Source organism: Myotis davidii, unplaced genomic scaffold (genome assembly GCF_000327345.1).
Source record: "Myotis davidii unplaced genomic scaffold, ASM32734v1 scaffold1120, whole genome shotgun sequence".
In the NCBI taxonomy this organism is placed as follows: domain Eukaryota; kingdom Metazoa; phylum Chordata; class Mammalia; order Chiroptera; family Vespertilionidae; genus Myotis; species Myotis davidii.
The window spans coordinates 698,137-717,395 of NW_006292588.1; the positions used below are offsets into that span (position 1 = coordinate 698,137).

Genomic DNA, 19,259 nt, shown 5'->3' on the forward strand with positions numbered 1-19,259 from the left:
TGTTTCCACCTGGCTATAAAGCAAGTCGTGTTCCTAGGCTGAAGAAACTGCAAGGAGGCTAGTCGCTAGGGAGAGGAAGCCAGGCGTTGCTATGTGACCTCATTACCCGGCACCTACAGTGACCGTTTCAGGCTGGGCTGGGTTGTGGGCCGCATTTTGTGCCATGGGGATCTTGGCAGCATTGGCTGTGATTTGGTGGGCTGTGGCTCGGGGGTTGTGGCGGGGCCTGTGTCACTTGGGGGAAGCTGAGTGTTGCTTTGTGGGCACCAGGCCCACGGTGCCGTTTCTTTGTAAATGGCCAGTGTGCGTCACGGTAGCTCCTGCATTGTCTGCCCCCTGGTGGTCAGTGTGCATCATAGTGACCGGTAGGCTGGGTGGAAGGACAGTTAGCATATTTGCCTTTTATATATAGATTAACATTTATAGCACCTAATTGATATTCATTGAGTGCTTACTGTGTGCCTTACCCAGTTGAAAGTACTCTATTGCTTTATATCATAAAGTCTTCTCTAATAGCCCTCTAAGGCAGGCATTGTCATTCAATTTTACAGATGAGATCATTGATGCTCAAAAGTTAAATAAAATCAATAGCAAGTGGTGAATTTAAGGTATCAACTGAAGGCAGTCTGGCTCTTGAACTCACTATGCCAACTACACTGTTATACTGATCACAGGGACACGCCAAATACTCAATGAATAATACAAAAGCAATCAGTTCTTCATAAAATCCACATAAAGATCATGAACTTCCACTATTTTTTTACTATTCCAAAGAATTCATGTCTTATCTAAATTTTTAGGTAATAGGAATATTTTGATCCCTAAATATTAATGACTTATAATAACAAATGTTAAAGATTTTTGTCTAAAATTTATTCCCTAAAGAAAAAAAACCTGTAGTTTTGCCATAGAGATAGATGATGTCTTATAAAGCTATGTAAAAGATCACATTAGGCAAAGTGGAAATGATAAAATATGTATTTAGGAGATGCTGATACTGAAAATATTCTATGGATCACTCTAAAATTTAGACAAATTTCTATTACAGGGCCATGATAAAATGGTAAAGATAATATATTGGATCAAGGAATAAGAACTCAACAGTTCATCTAGGCAGCTATGGAGTTATGAATAATTTTAATAAATATGCAAAGCTGGTAATCTGCCATATAAAATTGCTAGTCAGTGTGAACCTGAAATATATTTTTTAGGTATAATGTGTCTGTCCTTGGAATTAAATAATTAATCATCATGAATACTACTATTTTGGATTCTAAGATATCTGCATTTTGTCTTGTGCTTTAAGATTAATTTTGATCTCTCCACCATTTATCTGTGACTACTGTATAGATTAATTTATAGCTCAATTTTTATTCTACAGCTAGGTTCTACACACTAGAATACATTGCTGACCACTTGCCAAATGCATATCTAGCCCCTAAAGATAATACTGCTGAACTAACTGCAAGGATATGATCTGAAATATTAAATCCTATCCGCACCACCCAAAATATATACAGGAAGATATGCAATACATGGATAAATAAATGCACCTAAAAGACGAACCAAAGGCTGAAGAAACAAGCACTCATCTGCTGCCGATGTTATGAGGACATGACAACTACTCCCAGATAATGTGTTGATTTGAGAACCGACTTTAGCCTTTGCTAACGGTGCAGGATCAAGAGATCTAGTGCTGTAACCAACACTAGATCATAAAGACTTGGGATCTGGTTTAGACTCAGGATGAAATCAGCACTCGCCAAGAATTAAACTTGTACTTTATCTGTCTATCTAATCAAGAAATCAGCTCTGGAAAGCGATGTATTTTCTAAGATTCCCTTTTCTAACTATTTTCGTTATAGGGATAAAAAGGAGTGAGGTAAAAAAGTTAAGAGCACTAAGCGCTTGAGCAGAGATTCTGTTTTGTGTCTTAAGTTGCCGCTATCCTGTTACAACCATAGCCCTGCAGTTACTGGGCACTTACCAAGTGACTTGAACTAGTGAGCACTTTGTGTGCATTTTCTCACTTAGTTCTCACAGCCGTGCAACTGTATGATAGTACTCTATGCAGTGGCACTACAGGACAATGCAACTATAACAAAGAGCACCATAAACATACTATTATTAACTCAGTTTTACATATAAAAAAGATATGTAATGAGCTTGCTAGGCATTAGGTACTTGGGAGCTAAGCAAAAATGATAAATCAAATGATACATAATTGGAGGCCTCCTGAAGGTTACAATCTAGTAGGAAGAAATGTATTACGTGACCTCACAAATAAATACAACACTAAGAGCAGTAAGTGCTAAGAGAGATACAAGGTATGCAGATAGTAGATAACTGGTAGAATAGTGTGGTGAGTTGACTCAGATTTTGCAGCTTGAATCCTGGCTCTACCACATATTAACTGTAACCCTGAGCAAGTTATTTAACCCTCTTGTACCTCAGTTTCTCCTCCTATAAAATGGTGATACGATAGTACCCACTACCTCAAAGTTGCTATGATGATTAAATAAGTGTTAAATAAACAACTGTGGCTGATTTCTGCTATTATTTGACCTTGATGAGGTGTGGGGACAGTGGTCAGGGAGGGTAGACCACTTAGAGAAAGTGAGAAATGACCTAAAATCTGCAGGACAGTGGGAATTAACCAAGCAATAGGGGAGGACCGATGTTGGGTAGGCTAAGTGTGTCAGACAGTGGGCATGCATTTTTACCACTATCTAAATAGGTTCTGTGAGCACAATATGAAGTTAACTAGTTAGATTATCTTAGATCACTTAACCATTTTGGGACTCAATTTCATCATCAGAAAAATCAGGAGAAAAATTAGATTTATTTCTATGGTTTTATGATATTTGGAATTCTATAAAATTTGAGCATTTTACTCATTTCATGGTTCTAAATGCAGCCAAAAGGTAAATTTTAAGAACATTCCCATTTTATCTCTTTTCTACTCCTCTTGCTCTGTTCTCCCTCTTTATTAACTTTCTTACATCTGTAAATAAAAGAAATCACTCTGCAGTGACCTCATTTTCTGCCTTTGAAGGCAGTTTACACTTCTCCAACTGTAATGTCAATTTTCTGTTTCAGGAGTATCGTCCATTGGCATGATTTCAGGCAGCTGTATCCTATCAAATGGCCTGTTGTATACAAAGATGGACAACCACAAGTTTAAATTAAACAACTGTTTAACATTTCATATATTTATGGCTGTAAGATATTCTCAACTCATTGAGAGGCATATACTGTTCCTTCCACACAATTGTGTATTGCTTTCTGTAGGAGTTCAAGCCTCACTACTTCAACCTCTAGTCAACTGGGAGTATTTTGGAATTTCTACTGTTTAAGATGAACAGTGACACAAAATTCAGAATTCAGAGGTGCTGGTGCTGTCAGAGCCTATTTTTACTAACCAAACTTTAGACCAGGGTTATTCAGAGTGTGGCCCATAATCCTGCAGACCTTCAAATGTTACAGATGGGCAGGTTCAGAGCACTTAAATACTGTGGCCACCCAGACTATGGAGCTGTGATGTAAACCCAGGTCTCCTCACTCTGAAACAGCACTGCAAGTTCCCTTGTAGTGTTTCCCTCTTGCAATCCGGGACCCCTTGGGGGATGTCAGACTGCCAGTTTTGGCCGATCCCAAAGGACTCCACCAGTGCACAAATTTGTGCACTGGGCTTCTAATATATATTATAGAGAGGGAGAGAGGGTAGAAACATCAATGATGAGAGAGAATCATTGATCGGCTGCCTCCTGCACACCCCACACTGGGGATTGAACCCACAACTTGGGCACATGCCCTTAACCAGAATCAAACCCAGGACCCTTCAGTTTGCACACCGATGCTCTATCCACTGAGCAAAACCGGCCAGGGCTTTGTGATATATTTTAAAGAGGAGAGCACAAGGGCTAGATTTGGCTTGGTACCTAAAAGGAGAAGACATAGAGTCTACCCAATCTTCCCCATGCTTGGTATATAACTGGACTCCTTTTCATTCACTGGTAAGATCCAAAATATAGGCACTTAACCTCTGACAAACAACTTCCTCAACTCAGCTAGTGGTGCATACATATAGATATGAATTGATCAGATGATATCTTACTTCTTCAAAGCAAAAAACCAAGCAGTAGAAAAGTGTGTTGCTACCTATCTTAGGCTACACATGAATGACGGGCTGGCAGGCTGGTGACTAGTCAAAGCCCTGGGAGAACTTATGGACCTCATGAATCCTAGGCCTATAAAACCTCTTTTCTACTAGATATCTATCCTTCTAGGGATATTCAGAAACTTCAAATTCAGTGTATATAAGACCAAACTTATTGTTCATGCTACCCTGCCCTTTCTTCTAGTGCAGCGGTTCTCAACCTGTGGGTCGCGACCCCTTTGGGGGTCCAACAACCCTTTCACAAGGGTCGCCTAAGACCATTGGAAAACACATATTGAATATATAATTACATATTGTTTTTGTGATTAATCACTATGCTTTAATTATGTTCAATTTGTAACAATGAAAATATATCCTGCATATCAGATATTTACATTAAGATTCATAACAGTAGCAAAATTACAGTTATGAAGTAGCAACGAAAATAATTTTATGGTTGGGGGTCACCACAACATGAGGTACTATATTAAAGGGAAGGTTGAGAACCACTGTCCTAGTGTGTCCTTGGTCAATACAGGTCAGCACCATGGATAGCTCCGCGGGGAATTTCAGCTCCAAGCAGGACTGAAATGAAAGAATCTTTTGTAGCTTGGGGCAGGGTAGGGGCGCTGGGGTGCAAATGCATGGGATCTGAGCTATTTTTATTTTCTTTTTTAAGGTCCAGTAATGTGATGACTTTACAGACATTTTCCCTCACAATTCCATGGTAGACATGTTATTAATTTTCTCGTTATATTTAAAATATTCTAAAACTTTATTTTGAAAAATTTCACTCATACACAAGTCAAAAGAGCAATATAACTCCTCATGCCCCATCATCAGCTCCCCAAATTATCTATTCAGGGTATGTCTTGTTTCATTTATTTTCACTTCTACCTGCCTCCCTTTTCACTTCTACCTGCCTCCCACAACCCCACTAGTTTGTCGTGAAGCAAATCCCAGAAACTGTATTAATTCCTCCATAAACATTTAAGTATATAGCCACAAACTTTATCACACATAAAGAATTAATGATTCCTTATTGTCTTCAAATATCCAGTATTCAAATTTCATTATTTGAAAAGAAGTTTTACACCTTGTTTCTCTGAATGAAATTTTCTAAAAGCACGTTGGAAGTGTTTTAACATTTTAGTTATTATTTTTACTAATAACCACCAAACTGTTCCACTTTTTGCCAATGATACTTCTTTAAAGTTGGCACCCTGAGTTCTCTGACACAGTCTTTGATAGCTTTCTTGCTTTCTGAATTGACAAGATATTTCAAGCTTCTGATAGAGATCTGGAATTAGTCATTTTCCTAAAGATTTCAAAGTTTTCTTAGTGGGAAATGGTATTTAGAAAAATGTTCCAGTATACCTGGGTGTTCATTGCTACTGTGTTGGTTATTCTTTTTCAAGGCCTCTTCGGTGCAAAACAAAAAACCATTTTTTTAAAAGGGAAAACATCATAAATTCTTACTGCTTTTCAAATTCAAGATTTTAGATTTAATTAATTTCTCTAATTTTTATTTCCTCTCTCTTTTGCTGAAAATCTTAGTCCCTAGTGGCATTAACATAATTACCTATTTGCTCTATATTATTATATGCAATTATTTTAAAAAACAATAGAAATAATATTATTAATAAGTTATCTAAAAAGTTAATTTTTGCAGTTCTTTAGTCACTGGAGTTTAATTCAATAGAATATACTACCAAATCTCTGTATTTTTAAACATTTTTTAAACTATGAAAATACAACCATTACCAAAAAGTGCATTAAAAATACATGCTCATTTAACTGACAAGAATTTAAAAATGAATGACCATGTAACCATCACCTAGGACACCTAGAATGAACTGGAGCCCCTCTCCTGAAATCTCCCTTTCCTCTGGAGTTAATCAGTAACCTGTTAGATGATATAAAAGAGACCCAAAATAATAATGAGACAAAAATGTATGAGATAAAAAGATTAGTGAATTTCCAAACAAAGTAACAGAAATGATCTAAAATAAAATTCAGAGAGAAAAAAGGATTAAACAAATAAATAGAACACAAGTAAGCTGTGGAACAACTACAAGAGGATGAAACAGGCATAAAGAGAAAAGAGAGGTGGGATATGGGGTTGGGGGAGACTAGAAAAAATATCTAGAAGAATGTCTGAAGATTTTCAGATTTAATGAAAACTTAAAACTCACAGATGAAGAAGGACAACAAACTGCACACACATACACACGGAAAACTACACCAAGGCACATTACATCAAATGCTCAAAACCTGAGATAAAGAGAAAATCTTTGAAGTAGCCATGGTGGGAAAAGGGTTGCAGACAGAGGAACAAAGACAGAGGAACAAAGACAAATTTCTTGTCAGAAACCATGCAAGTGAGAAAACAGTGGTAAAAAATGTTTCAAGTATGGAAAGATAAAAACTCTCTCCAAGAGTCTATATCCAGTGAAAATATCTTTCAAAAACAGAGGTGGGATAAAGAGTTTTGCACATATATAAAATCAGAAAGAATTCATACATGGCAGAGCTACATGACAAGGAAGCTCTTCTGGTATAAGAAAAGTTATGCTAGACAGAAATATGGATCTACCCAAAGAAATGACGAGCACTAAAAGAGTAGATACATAACAAGATATATAATATGCTTTATTTGTATTTATATTTCTAGTAAAGATATTTCACTGCTAAAACAGAAATGGTAAATATGTAATGTGGAGTTTATAACATTAGTAGAAATAAATGTATGACAATAGAAGTGTGAAACCATGGAAATGACAATACATCATTTTAAGGTTGCTACATTATATGTGAGTTGGTATAGCATCACTGTGAAATATCAAAGATGTAAACTATAAACCCCAATGCATACATTAAAATTAGAGAATAAAAAACTATAGCTACCAAACCAACAAAGGAGACAAAATGATATGTTAAATGAATACATAATCTAAAAGGCACAAAAGAAGAAAAAAACACAGATGCAACAAATGCAAAAATAAAGTAAGTGGATTAAAATCTACCCTTATCACTAATCACGGTAAATGTAAATGGTCAAAATACTCAAATTAAAAGGCAAAGGTTGTCACATAAGATGAAAAAGCAAGACCAAACTATGCAACCTATAAGAAACCCACTTTAAATATAAAGGTACAGATACATTAAAAGCAAAAGAACGGAAAATAATATGTATCATGTTAACATTAATCCAAATAAAAATGAGGTGGCTATATTAATATTTGATAAAGTATATTTCTGGCCAAAATCTAGGGTTAGGGAATTTCACTTCATAATGAAGGTCAATTAATAAATAAGACATAAACAAGCTTCAATATTTCTGGATATAACTACATAGCTTCAAAATATGAAGCAAAAACTGATAGAATCAAAAAGATAAATAGATAAATCCATAATTATAGTCTGAGACTGTAATATCCCTCTCTCAATAACTAATAAAACAAGTAGACAGAAAATCAGTAGGGATATAGAAAAGTTAAGCAACAGTATCAATCAACCTGCAGTTAAGTGGTACAAAAAAAATTGTATATCTATAAGCAAAAAATATAAACTTTGATCTATACCTTATACCATATACAATAATTAACTCAAAATGCATCATAGATCTAAATGCAAAACCCAAAACTATACAGCTTCTGGATAAAAACACAGGAGAAATTCTGAGAAACTTGGATTAGGCAAACAATACTTAGAAATGATATCAAAAGCATAATCCATAAAAGAACAAACTGATAAAATGAACTTCAACAAAATTAAAAACTTATTCTTCAAAAGACACTGGTAGGAGAATGAAAAGACAAATCACACAGAGAGATAAGCTTTACAAAGCATACATCTGATAAAGATTTGTATATAGAACATTTAAAAATCCCAAGACAATAAAAAGTAAATTATTCAATAAAATAGATTTGAACAAAAATGTCAATAAAGAAGATATAGGAGTGGTAAAAGCTCAACATCATTATTTATCAGCTAAATGTAAATTAAAACTATTTTAGAACATACTATAACAAATAAAATTTAACAAAATTGAGAATGTGGAACAACTATACCTCCTATATGATTCACCATTCCATTCCTAGGTATTTACAGAGACAGCGCATGTTCAAAGAATTAAAATAAAAGTTCATAGATGTTTAATTTATAATAGCCCCAAATGGAACTAACCCAAATGTCTGTCAACAGGCAACTGGATAAACAAATTGTGGTATACCCACTCAATAGACTATTAATTATATGTAACAATGACTCTCAAAATAATTATGCATCTCTCTCTATATAAAACACTCTACAGAATGGGATTCAAATCAGGCAGATCAATGAACACCCAAGAGCTTACATTGTAGAGGGGAACCCTGTCTGCTTCCTGGACCCAGCTTATTCTCCAAGGGGAAGGCCTTCTCTTCCTGGGAGACATTTACAATTTGTTTCATTGCCCAGGGGTGTTCAGCAGTCCCTTGGCCCCAGGGAAATGCTTCTCTAGGGTCCCCAAGTTCCTTTGGCAGTTTTGGCCTCCAGGTGTTGGCAAGGCTCTGAGAGACCAGAGTTGGGTGACACTGGCTGCAGTAGTCTCTGGTCTCTTGTAAAGGAGGCAGCTGCACTGATTTTCAAAAGCAGAAATGTTGGCATAATGTAAATAAAGCAGCTGTCTCTCTCTCTCTTTCTCTCTCTCTCTGAAAAACATAATTAAAACCAATTCACAGTATTTCTACTCTTAGGAAAAAATATGTAGAATGCCATCTTTTTGTCCTCAACACAGTTAACAATGAAGGACTTTTGTTTGAAATATAGAAAATTAATGCAACCTCTTGTGGACGAAAGGGGCCACATGCTGACCTACAAGCTCAGGGGAGGCCTGCATGGCAGTCTTGCAAACTCGGAGACCTAAAGTAACCACAAAGGTTGGTCTGAAATAAAAACCTTTAATTAAAAAGCAGTTTATAGTGGGTATTCATGTTCTAGGCCAGTGTCTTCCCTGACAAAGATCAACTTCAATCTTTACTGGGTCTATTGTCTTTTTACATCTATGATAACACTAGGGGCCCGGTGCACGACATTCTCCGGAGCATTATCTCAATTCTTTGAGGTTCTGCTTCCCGGCATGTGTCGACAGTTTGGCAAATAAACTCACAAAAATTCTTTATAGGTTTCAATGGTTTTTTTGCGTTAACACTCTGAAGAATTTAGTAAAAAATTGGCAGTGGTGTTATTGACAGGACCTTTCTGTGTGGATAAGCCAAACACTTCTTTAAGCACACCATCATGTCTCACCTTTGATGGGCGTCTCCTGAGTCAACAGGACAGACTGCACTTCACATGCCACAGGTGAGGGGGGTAAGTAATGACACTCCACCTGCTGCAGGTGAAGGCTCCTCAATGCAGCTGACCAGGAGTCCTCTGGTTCCCCCGGACTGAGTGGGTACAAAGGATACCTTAAGTGTCCTTTCACATTAGCTTCTTGGGTTGAAAGATCAGCTTTTCTGACTTGCTAACAAAACACATTTTGAGGACTGGGAGAAAGAGCTGCCTCCCCTCCCAATTCTTCTCCTTTGCTGTTTACTGCTAAGCAATTGCTACAGCCATAGCCTGCCAATTCACCTGTTATAGACTCATTCCCACCGTCAAAAGGGAGGACAAGGGCCACCTGCACCCTGAGGTGCTCAGCAGTCAGTGCCGGGCTCCACACAGAGAGAGGTACCTGCTAGAGCAGTGGTTCTCAACTTTGGCTGCACATTAGAATCACCTGGGAATCTTTTTAAACTCCTGATTTCTGGGCCTCATTCTGGAGGATCAGGAGTTTAAAAAGATTCCCAGGTGATTATAATGTGCAGCCAAGGTTGAGGATCACTGTGCTAGAGTCTGGAGGCCTGGCTGATTCAAAATCAAACCCAAACAGGCAGCTAGGCTGAGTCCAGGTCAGATACCCTCCCACAGTGCTGATATTTTTCCATATTCTTACCCTCTAAGATTCCATGGATGCAGCTTCTCTCAAAGTCTAGCTAAACGGAGCTACTAGGCTGGGTGGGAAATAGCTGGCTGGCGAAGGCTGAAGCCTTGGAAACATCACAGAAACATTCATGGTGATGGGAGCAGCTAATAATATTGTGAAGTCTCAGCAACTCACAGCATGAGCAGAAAAAGGGAAACACTAAAAATGTGTAATGAATGTGTGATGGAAGGTTTTAAAAAATTTCCTCTTGCAGAAATGTCTAAATTGCAGGCTACAATGTGGCTGAAAGAATCACTCTCATTCATCAAGTATTTGGGGAACCCATGTATTTTGTGGCTCTTGGGGACACAGCAGTGCACGCAGCAAAGTCCCTGCTCCTGGAGGAACCTCCATTCTAGAAGGGGCAGAGTAGTGTGAGAAGAGTGAGGTTAGGGGCGGGTGGGTGGTGGGCTGTTTCAGACAGAGTGACATGGGAGTATTTTGTGAAGAAACATCTGAGCAAATACTTGAATGAGATGGAGGAAAAAAACCAAAAACCAATCAACCAATCAATAACTTGAATGCAAGAGTAAAGCTATTGGTGTTAAAAGACTCACATTAGTGCCCAAGAAAATGACCAGGAAATGCACAGAACTTGCAAAGGCTGTATGGGTATGTTTTCCTGCTTTGCTATGATTGTCTCTTAACCTAATAGGATTTTATCTAGATATTAGGTGACCTACACCTCTATATTACTGAGTGGCCCAAACTTGGTTTCTTTAAAATAAAATCTGGAAGGGGTTACTATTTCTTTTTATTTTCAAGTATTCTGGAGACAGTGACAAGATTTCTGAACTTACCCACTTAGCCAATTTTAAAACATGTGAGTTCAGGGTCAGGTAAGGAAGAAAATGAAGACATGCAAATGTGGGATTGCTTGTCATATAAACACATGAATGATTTAGTATGTGTAGACTGGCAAAGGGGGAACTGGATTAATAAATTCCAGTAAGAGAGTAAGGGCAAAACAAACCAAAGATATAAAGAAACGGGAGGCATCAAAATGCATGCATGCTCCTTTGGACATAGCTGATTTTTTTGCTCTCACTCAAGTGGTTGGCATACCTGAGTCACTCCACCCTTGGTACTCTTTTGGAAAACATGCACTTCTAAGCCTCAGATTTTGGATTCTAATGCTATTGCTGCTCAAAATAAGTAAGGCTCCTTGGAAAAGAGTCAGTTCTTTGTTGAAGCAAATTAGTTATACCCTCAGTCTGAAACTAAAAAGAAAACAAAAACACAAAGAAGAGACCACAGAGAAAGACTGATACTGGTCATTGGGACAAGATGAGCTGAGAGAGACCAGGAGTCCGTATGATGTCAAAAGCGATAAATAATATAAAGTCTGGTAGAAAAAGGTCACACCCTGGAATATGCATTAATTGCGTAAATTCCAACTACAAAACAATATAAACATGCAGCCCTTCATGGATGAATACACAAATGTTGAACCACAGTCTGCATGTAGCTGGCAAGAAAATGAATTTGTATTGGCTGGATGAGGCCACCCCATAAGAGGCTGTTAAGTCAGAATCAAGGTGGATGCAGGAAGATAGACTTGTTGGAATGAAAAGCTGGTTACAAGAATATTATTTCAGGACCCCTGAATGCTGCCTGTGCCTTCAATTCTAGGGTACGGATATGGCCTCGCTGGAGGTTGAGTTTAGTTCAAGAACAGACAAGTGAAATGATCACATGTAGGCACCCCTAAGTTCCATACACCAACTTCCTGTGGAGGACATCATCATTAACTCAGCATTTCCTCATTTCCTCCTAGATACTATTTAAAAGCAACAAGGAAAGTTAGAGGCAGGACAGAAGGACTCTGATCTCTGGCTCCATCACTAGGCTACACCACGGGTCATTTTACTTGTTCTGCAACTGGTTTTCTCATTTGAAAGCTGGGTGAACACCTACATTTCATGGAGTCATGAGCCTGTGGGAGCCAAATCCTGTAAGGAACCCACTGGGTCCCGGGACACAGCAAGAAGTCAGTGACTGTGAAGTCTCTCCTTGGTGTGACACAGGGAACTGTGATACACATAAACCCACCTGGACATTAGCACATGAACAGAGGAAACTGAGGAGGGAAGGACGGGGAGTAGCTGACTTTATCATGTATGCTCTGAAGTTTTCTAATAACAGCTGCTCTGGATCAGCAGGCACATGGTGGCCTCGAAGCAGCACTTAACCATCTGCCATTATTTCTTTACCTAACTACATTTCAGTTTAAATTAATAAAGGCTATTTTTACTCCATCAGCTTGATGATCAGTATTTTTCTTATTGACCTATCTTGTTAATTAAACTTATAAAAATAAAGCGGAAGCCATCTTCAAAAAAAAAACTTAAAAAATTACAGTTCCAAAATTAAGTACTTCAAAACAAAAACTTTTATTGATAAAATTTGCATTCCTTAGGAATTATCTAGAATTTAGTACCAAAATAAACTGGCTAGTTACAAGACACATACTATTAAAAGATCACCACTCGTGTTATTAAACTATAAAAAAAAATCCCCACTCATTCAGTTTCTGTTGCACTTACAATAAAGAAACTCAACGAAGAAGTATGTTTTTTTGTTTATTTTTCCTATTCTCTTTCTTAGGTCTTTGTGAATGACCACCTCTTCCTATTTCACGTAGGATTCGGAAGAAAAAGCAATTACTATATATCTGTCCAAGGATATAGGAAAGCCTGAGAAGTCTTACAAATGTTGGAAGATTTCACAATGCTTAAGCCAAGAATAGGAAAGATCCATGCATCCCGTGAGAAACCTCTCAAACTCTCATTCAGACAGTCCCTGTCCAAAATTTGGGACACATTTAAGAGGCAACATCACTTACTGGTAGAAGGTATCTGGTGTACCTGGTTAAAGAAAGATCGTTAAGAATGGATTCCACTAGGCCAGGGGTAAGGAACCATTTTTTTCTGCCAAGGTCCATTTGGATATTTATAACATAATTCTCAGGCCATACAAAATTATCAACTTAAAAATCAGCTGCTATATTTGGTCAAACGTTTAATTAATTCACCCCTAATGCCTTGACAGGGCCACACCAAATGCTTTCATGGGCCTTAGCCCTCGGGCCGGACATTCCCCACCCCTACATTAGGCAAACAAATGGAAAGGGGACATAATAGGAGCCAAAACTAATTATATAACTACATTTTTTGTGGTTCTTCCTTCTAAACTTCATAGGCCCTACTGGCTACTAAATTTTTCTTTTTAAATAATCTCTTAGAGCAGTGGTCACCAACCCGTGGTCCACAGACCACTGGTGGTCCGTGAGGTCCGAAAGGTTAGCAACCACTGTCTTAGAGAATACATGTACAAAATAGAATGTTAAATAGATACAAAGGATGAAAGAGAATGTGCCCTCCCCTTCATGCCTCTAGCCATCCAATTTCCTTCCAAAACATAACCACCAGTAGTAGCTTACTGTGTCTTCTTCAGAAATACAGTAAACATTACAAATATAACCACACTGTCCACACACCCAAGAAACACTCCCTCATGGACAAAGAGAGGCACACAAAATGACCACAGAGTGGTTGCTAACCTTTCAGAGCCTGCATATTCATATAAAGTCTCATTTTCATACATAATTCATTTCTTTGTGAAGTTAAGGAACTGTTTCATTTCTAATATGAGAGTAGTGTGGGAAATAGAGATCTATACAAGCAATGAAAGACTGTTGTGAAGACAAAATCTTCACTTCATACGATCTATTGAGAGTACATTTTAATGTTTCGAGTATTGTTTATTATGAACCAGCAAAAACAGAGAACTATATTGTGGTCCATTCTGGATGTCAGAACAGTTCTCTTTCAGAAATCAGGGCAACCTGCCAGAGGCTCCTCTGTATGAAATGGGTCATTTACATATGACACGAGGGCATGCCCCATGCTAAGCCCAGGAGGGCCTTGCTTCAAAAAAGATTCCAGTCTCCTAAGGGAAAGAAAACATGTATTTAAATACCACTCCCCAAGTAGCAATAGTATTCACAGAAATAAATACTGAGTTACACACTGATGAACAGCACATATGAATTTAGCACAATGTCAGTCACACGGCAAATACTCAATAACTGACAGCCATAATTATTGTTAAAATTGCTATGAAGAAAAAGTAAAAGCTCTGCAGAAAGATGGTAAAAGGGACCTAGAGTACATGGAGACCTGAGAAACAAGGTCTCTGAGAATGCAATATTTAACTTGACACTTGGTGAATACCTGGACATTCAATAGGTAAATGTGGGCAGAAGGAACATACCAGATAGAAAATATAGCACTTATGGAGGTCTTAGGTGGAAAATAGGCTGCAACTTTGATGGGAAGTAACCCAGCCTTGTTTTGCTGGGTCAGGAACTAGGGAGCTAGTTCAGCTTTCACTTGGCTCACTGCCATGATCCTTGTGTCCTGGAAGATGGTGAGAACCTGGTAACTATCAGGACAGGGTTAGGGTGATGGAAAAACTTTCCTCAAGTAACTAATCTCACACAATGAACATATAAGTCTTTATTATACCATCAGAAAGTTGTCAAAACTGGGCCAGGAATATGGTAGAAATAAGCCCGGGCCTCACATTTGTTAGAAGGTCCACAGGGAACGCATCCACAAGAAAGGGGATATATATATATATATATTGCTATTTCCCAAGCCGTAGCAAAGAGTTCAAGTTTAGCAATCTTGTCTGAAAGGAAAGGACTGAGTTTGGTAATTCTTAACTTTGGAGGACTACTATAATAAAATTCTGAAGAACATGTAGACACTGTTTTAAAATAAATACTGTAAGTTTAACATTAGAACATGATGTTTCCTACCGTCTGTATATTTACCATTCACAGTCTACACTATTCTACTGAAGAAAACAGAAGGTTTTACGTAACAAGATAACTATCACACCACTGACTCTTTGCATGAAATTATGAGTAAGTTCTCTGACATTGGTTGTAAATATAACACACAGCTGACAAAAGGCACAGTCTTAAACGATCCTTTACATGCCACTTTCTCTACCCTATTAAGATGCTCATTGTTTCTTTGATTTATCTGATAATAAATTTTTGATGACTGTAAAGTCTCATAAAGTTGCTCCGGTGCTGACTACACTGATTAATAAGTCTGAAGAATCGAAAGCGTCAGGAATTCATGTGTACTATTAAGTTACTGCCAAACATATATTAGGTATTCCATAAAATATAGAATAAAAGGGTTGATCTGATAATTTTATCTTATACCACTTTCCTGTAACAATTTATATTCAGGGTCATCATCATCTTCCATTCCCTTTAAAAGAAAAAATCAATAAAGTAAATCCAGATGGGAGAAAATTCAAGAATTAAACTAAATTTAAAAAATAATGAATTGATATGTACCATACATCATGTTTCACAGAAAAATAAAGACCTCAGAATTAGAAACCACTGCTGGGGCGACTCTAAGATGACCTAGCTTGAACCTCCTGCCCTCAAGATGGAGAATCTGAACGTGGGTGAGATGAGGTCACTTGGCACTGACAGAACTGGGACTGGGAGTTATCTCTACGCCAGCCCTTTAAGAGCAGCCTTACTTCCCCTCTTTTCCTACGCAGTTTCAAAGCAGAGCGCAGCCCTGTGTCTTTATGCCATGTATACCACATGGAAATACGCACCCCATTTCTGATGTCCCCATCTCCTCTGGGGAAGCAAACAGCTTTAATTACATGAGAAGAGAACTCTGTGCCTTGTTATTAGTAGTCTTGAGTTCTCCTGAGACAAGGTAGGAAAATTAAGCCAAAGTTATAAAGGGCTCCAGATGTGGTTATTAGAACTCCAAGATGAGACAGGAAATCCTGACTCCACATTTTACAGGGCAAGGCACCAGCAGCTACCACTAAGGACACAAAGTCAGAGGGACAGTCCACGTTTCCCAGTGCGGATCCCATCACAAGACCCTCCACACTGCTGATTCCCTCCATAAGGATTTTGTGAACAAAACAACGTCGGGTCCATGGTGGGTGACCCTCCCTTCTTGAATTTTCTAGCTAACTAGGACAAAGCAGGGGATTGTCTTAGGTGCTTTCCATTCCCAAGGGGCCTTCAAATTCTAACCAGCTTGTTTTAACATGGTCCATTCTTATAAGAAGATTGAAGTAACATTACCTACCCCTCTCCCAAAAACATCTGCCCGTACAGTGTGTTCCTAAAATGAAACATCGTTGAACTGCACGTTTTGGAAAAACATACAACTCAGAAAGCCAAGCATATGCTGGGGGATCAAGCCTTAGAGAGTATTTAAGCACATTCACTAATAAACAGAATTTGCCTACCCAACAACAATGCCCGACTGGAATAAGAGACCAGAGCTCAATAAAAAGGCAGCACATAATAAAACAAGATATTACTTTATAGGGAATAGAAATCACAGAGTTTTGTTTGATTATAAAAGCGCCAGTTGTTAATTTATTTCTCAAATAAAAAGATCAAATGCTGGTAATAACTCATCTTAGCTGGAGAGAAAGCATCAAGCATTGAATTTTTGAAGATTACTGGGAGTTAATAAAGGTTATCAATATGTAGGGCTAAACAATTTCATCTCATTGAATAGGTCAATATTCAATAGTTCAATATAATTACCTCAAATAAGTAGCATCTAAAAATGGAACTCAAAATAGCTTCTCTGGAAGAGGAAGTAACCCAACACTTTTCCTTTTGTTAAGTGGGACAAACGATATTCTATTTACCCTAAAGTGATACTGCAATATGTCACACTGTACCACAGGTGCACAAAACATGCTGAGTACAGGCTTGACAATCAACAGACAGGTGAGGTGGAGATAAGGACAGAGGGGGACAGAGAGACCACGCTCTTTAAAGTCCTAAGTGAAAGCCTTTTGTGGTGCAAGGTTCAGAGTAAACTCTTCTCCCCCTGCTGCAGCCGCTAGTCTGTCTCCCTTTTGCCCCTCCGAATTCATTCAGAACTCTAATGATACGCGCACTAGTCAGTGAAGTAGGATGAAGGAAGGCTGACATGGCTCTTGCTCATTGGTCCAGCCTGATCCTCCAGGTCCCTGCAGAGCTCACAGGCCAGCACAGAGCCGGAGGCGTGACCACATTAGAGGGCCAGAGAATGCACACAGATATGTGAGGTGAACCTTTTCCAAGTCTGGATTTATATCTAATGTACATCAGAGCGAAAAACATACCACAATATATATAAGATGAGGTTTCTTAGATGAGGTTCCTGAGGTTTCTTCAGGAATACAAGCTAGCCTCCTAAAACTGATTTTTAAACCCTAACAGAGTTCACCTTTGACCTTCCTAGTGATACCACTGTAATTAGCTACTTATTAATAATGGGAAAGTAACAAAGGGGGGCTTTATAGGTATGCCATTTGGGCAGCTGCACCAGAGAGCTTCAACTTTACATTCCCCAGGGAACCACTGGCCTATTCCCTGCAAAGCACTGGGAAAAGGACTGGACAGAGGGGAGACAGATGCATGCCTGTCAATCACACCTGGGAACAGAAAGCATTAGCCAGAATGGGCATGGCCACTGCAAGTGCATGAAATTTGGGAATATATAAACCCCTAAACAAAGGAATGAACTCTCTTGGCACCCTTGGCTCATGATTCTGGTGACTTTTGGGCTAGTGGCTCACTTTTGGCTTCCCTGCATGTGCCCCTGGGTTCTTCACAGCCATGAGGCCCTGCGGACACCACATGCAATGGGCAAATGAACTGCAACTGGAAACACACGCTAAGCTAGCCTGACGCTGGACTGGACCCGGCTCCAACACTGAAAAGAAATGCTGGACACTGACTCTCATTTTAGCTCTGCTGAAGCCCCTGCTACACTTCTTCTATCGCTGGGCTGAAGGAAAGGAAACCTTGGGAACTCGGGGATTTAATTCACTCATTCTCCCATGTGAGTCTCAGAAAATTATTTTTTCTTGTGATATTGCAAGAAATCTAAGCAACCAGGAGAGATGAGGACCGTACCCCCCATTAACAGTAGGTGTGGTGTGGGGGAAGGTGGAGGGGTGGGTGAAGGTTCCCTACTGTAACTCCCCCAGAATCCAATGGAAATGCCAAATGGGAAGCAACTTCCCTTTAAAAACTGAAGCATTCCATATGAGCTATAAAATTATAGAAAGTAAAGCTGTGAAAGCTTGCAAAAATCTTTATGTATCAAAATAAAATTGTGAAAATGGCCGAGACCGGTTTGGCTCAGTGGATAGAGCGTCGGCCTGCGGACTGAAGGGTCCCGGGTTCGATTCCGGTCGGGGGCATGTGCCTGAGTTGCGGGCACATCCCCAGTGGGGGATGTGCGGGAGGCGGCTGATCGGTGTTTCTCTCTCATCGATGTTTCTGACTCTCTATCTCTCTCCCTTCCTCTCTGTGAAAAATCAATAAAATATATTTAAAAAAAAAAAATTGTGAAAATGCATACAGAAAAAAGAAAAATACAAATTATCTCTGAATAATAGTGCTAAACAAGTTAAAAAGCAGAAATCCTTTTAAATCTAAAAAATCTTGAAAGAGGTAGAAAACTGTTATGTACTCTTCCTCAAATAGTCTGTTTTCTTCCTGTTACCTGAAGAGGAGAGATATTAATTTACCAGGGCAATTAATAGCTCATGGCGTCACTGAGAAATAGTTGAGTGACTACATCATAGGTCAACAGTTGCTATTACAGCCTGACTTACATCTATTCAATAGCGAAATAAGCATTCTTCAATTCTGTGCACTGGTAATATACATCTGGAGAAAAGAAATGCTATGTAATTTTATCATTTAAGTAAACTTGAAATAAGGAATATGACACAATACTACACAAAATACTAGTATAACATTTTATGGGTTTACCTTTTCTCTTAGACACTTCTTAGCAATGTTAGTTATATGCAACATATTTGCATAAAAATAGGTCCAGAGATATCAAGTTTTAATCACAATTTGTATTATAGAAAAAATATGATAAACATTTGTTAGCATAAAAAAGGAACCAAAATATATGTGTAGGAAATATAAAGGAAATATAAATTACCAGGAACACAATACATAGTCAACTTTAAATATAAAAACAATTTCTATTTAATAAGCTG

General features: G+C 38.4%; 1 protein-coding gene and 1 long non-coding RNA gene across 5 annotated transcripts in view; one reads left to right on the top strand and one right to left on the bottom strand.

The window, feature by feature from the left end:
* The window catches only part of RSU1 (Ras suppressor protein 1), a 193,371-nt gene that overhangs the window by 70,613 nt on the left and 103,499 nt on the right, over positions 1 to 19,259 (bottom strand). The gene's annotated exons all lie outside the window — the stretch shown is intronic.
* Positions 851 to 7,974, top strand: LOC107183453. Its single transcript, XR_001514242.1, has 3 exons — positions 851 to 863; positions 2,614 to 2,616; positions 7,873 to 7,974. It is a non-coding gene; the product is annotated as an uncharacterized LOC107183453 (long non-coding RNA).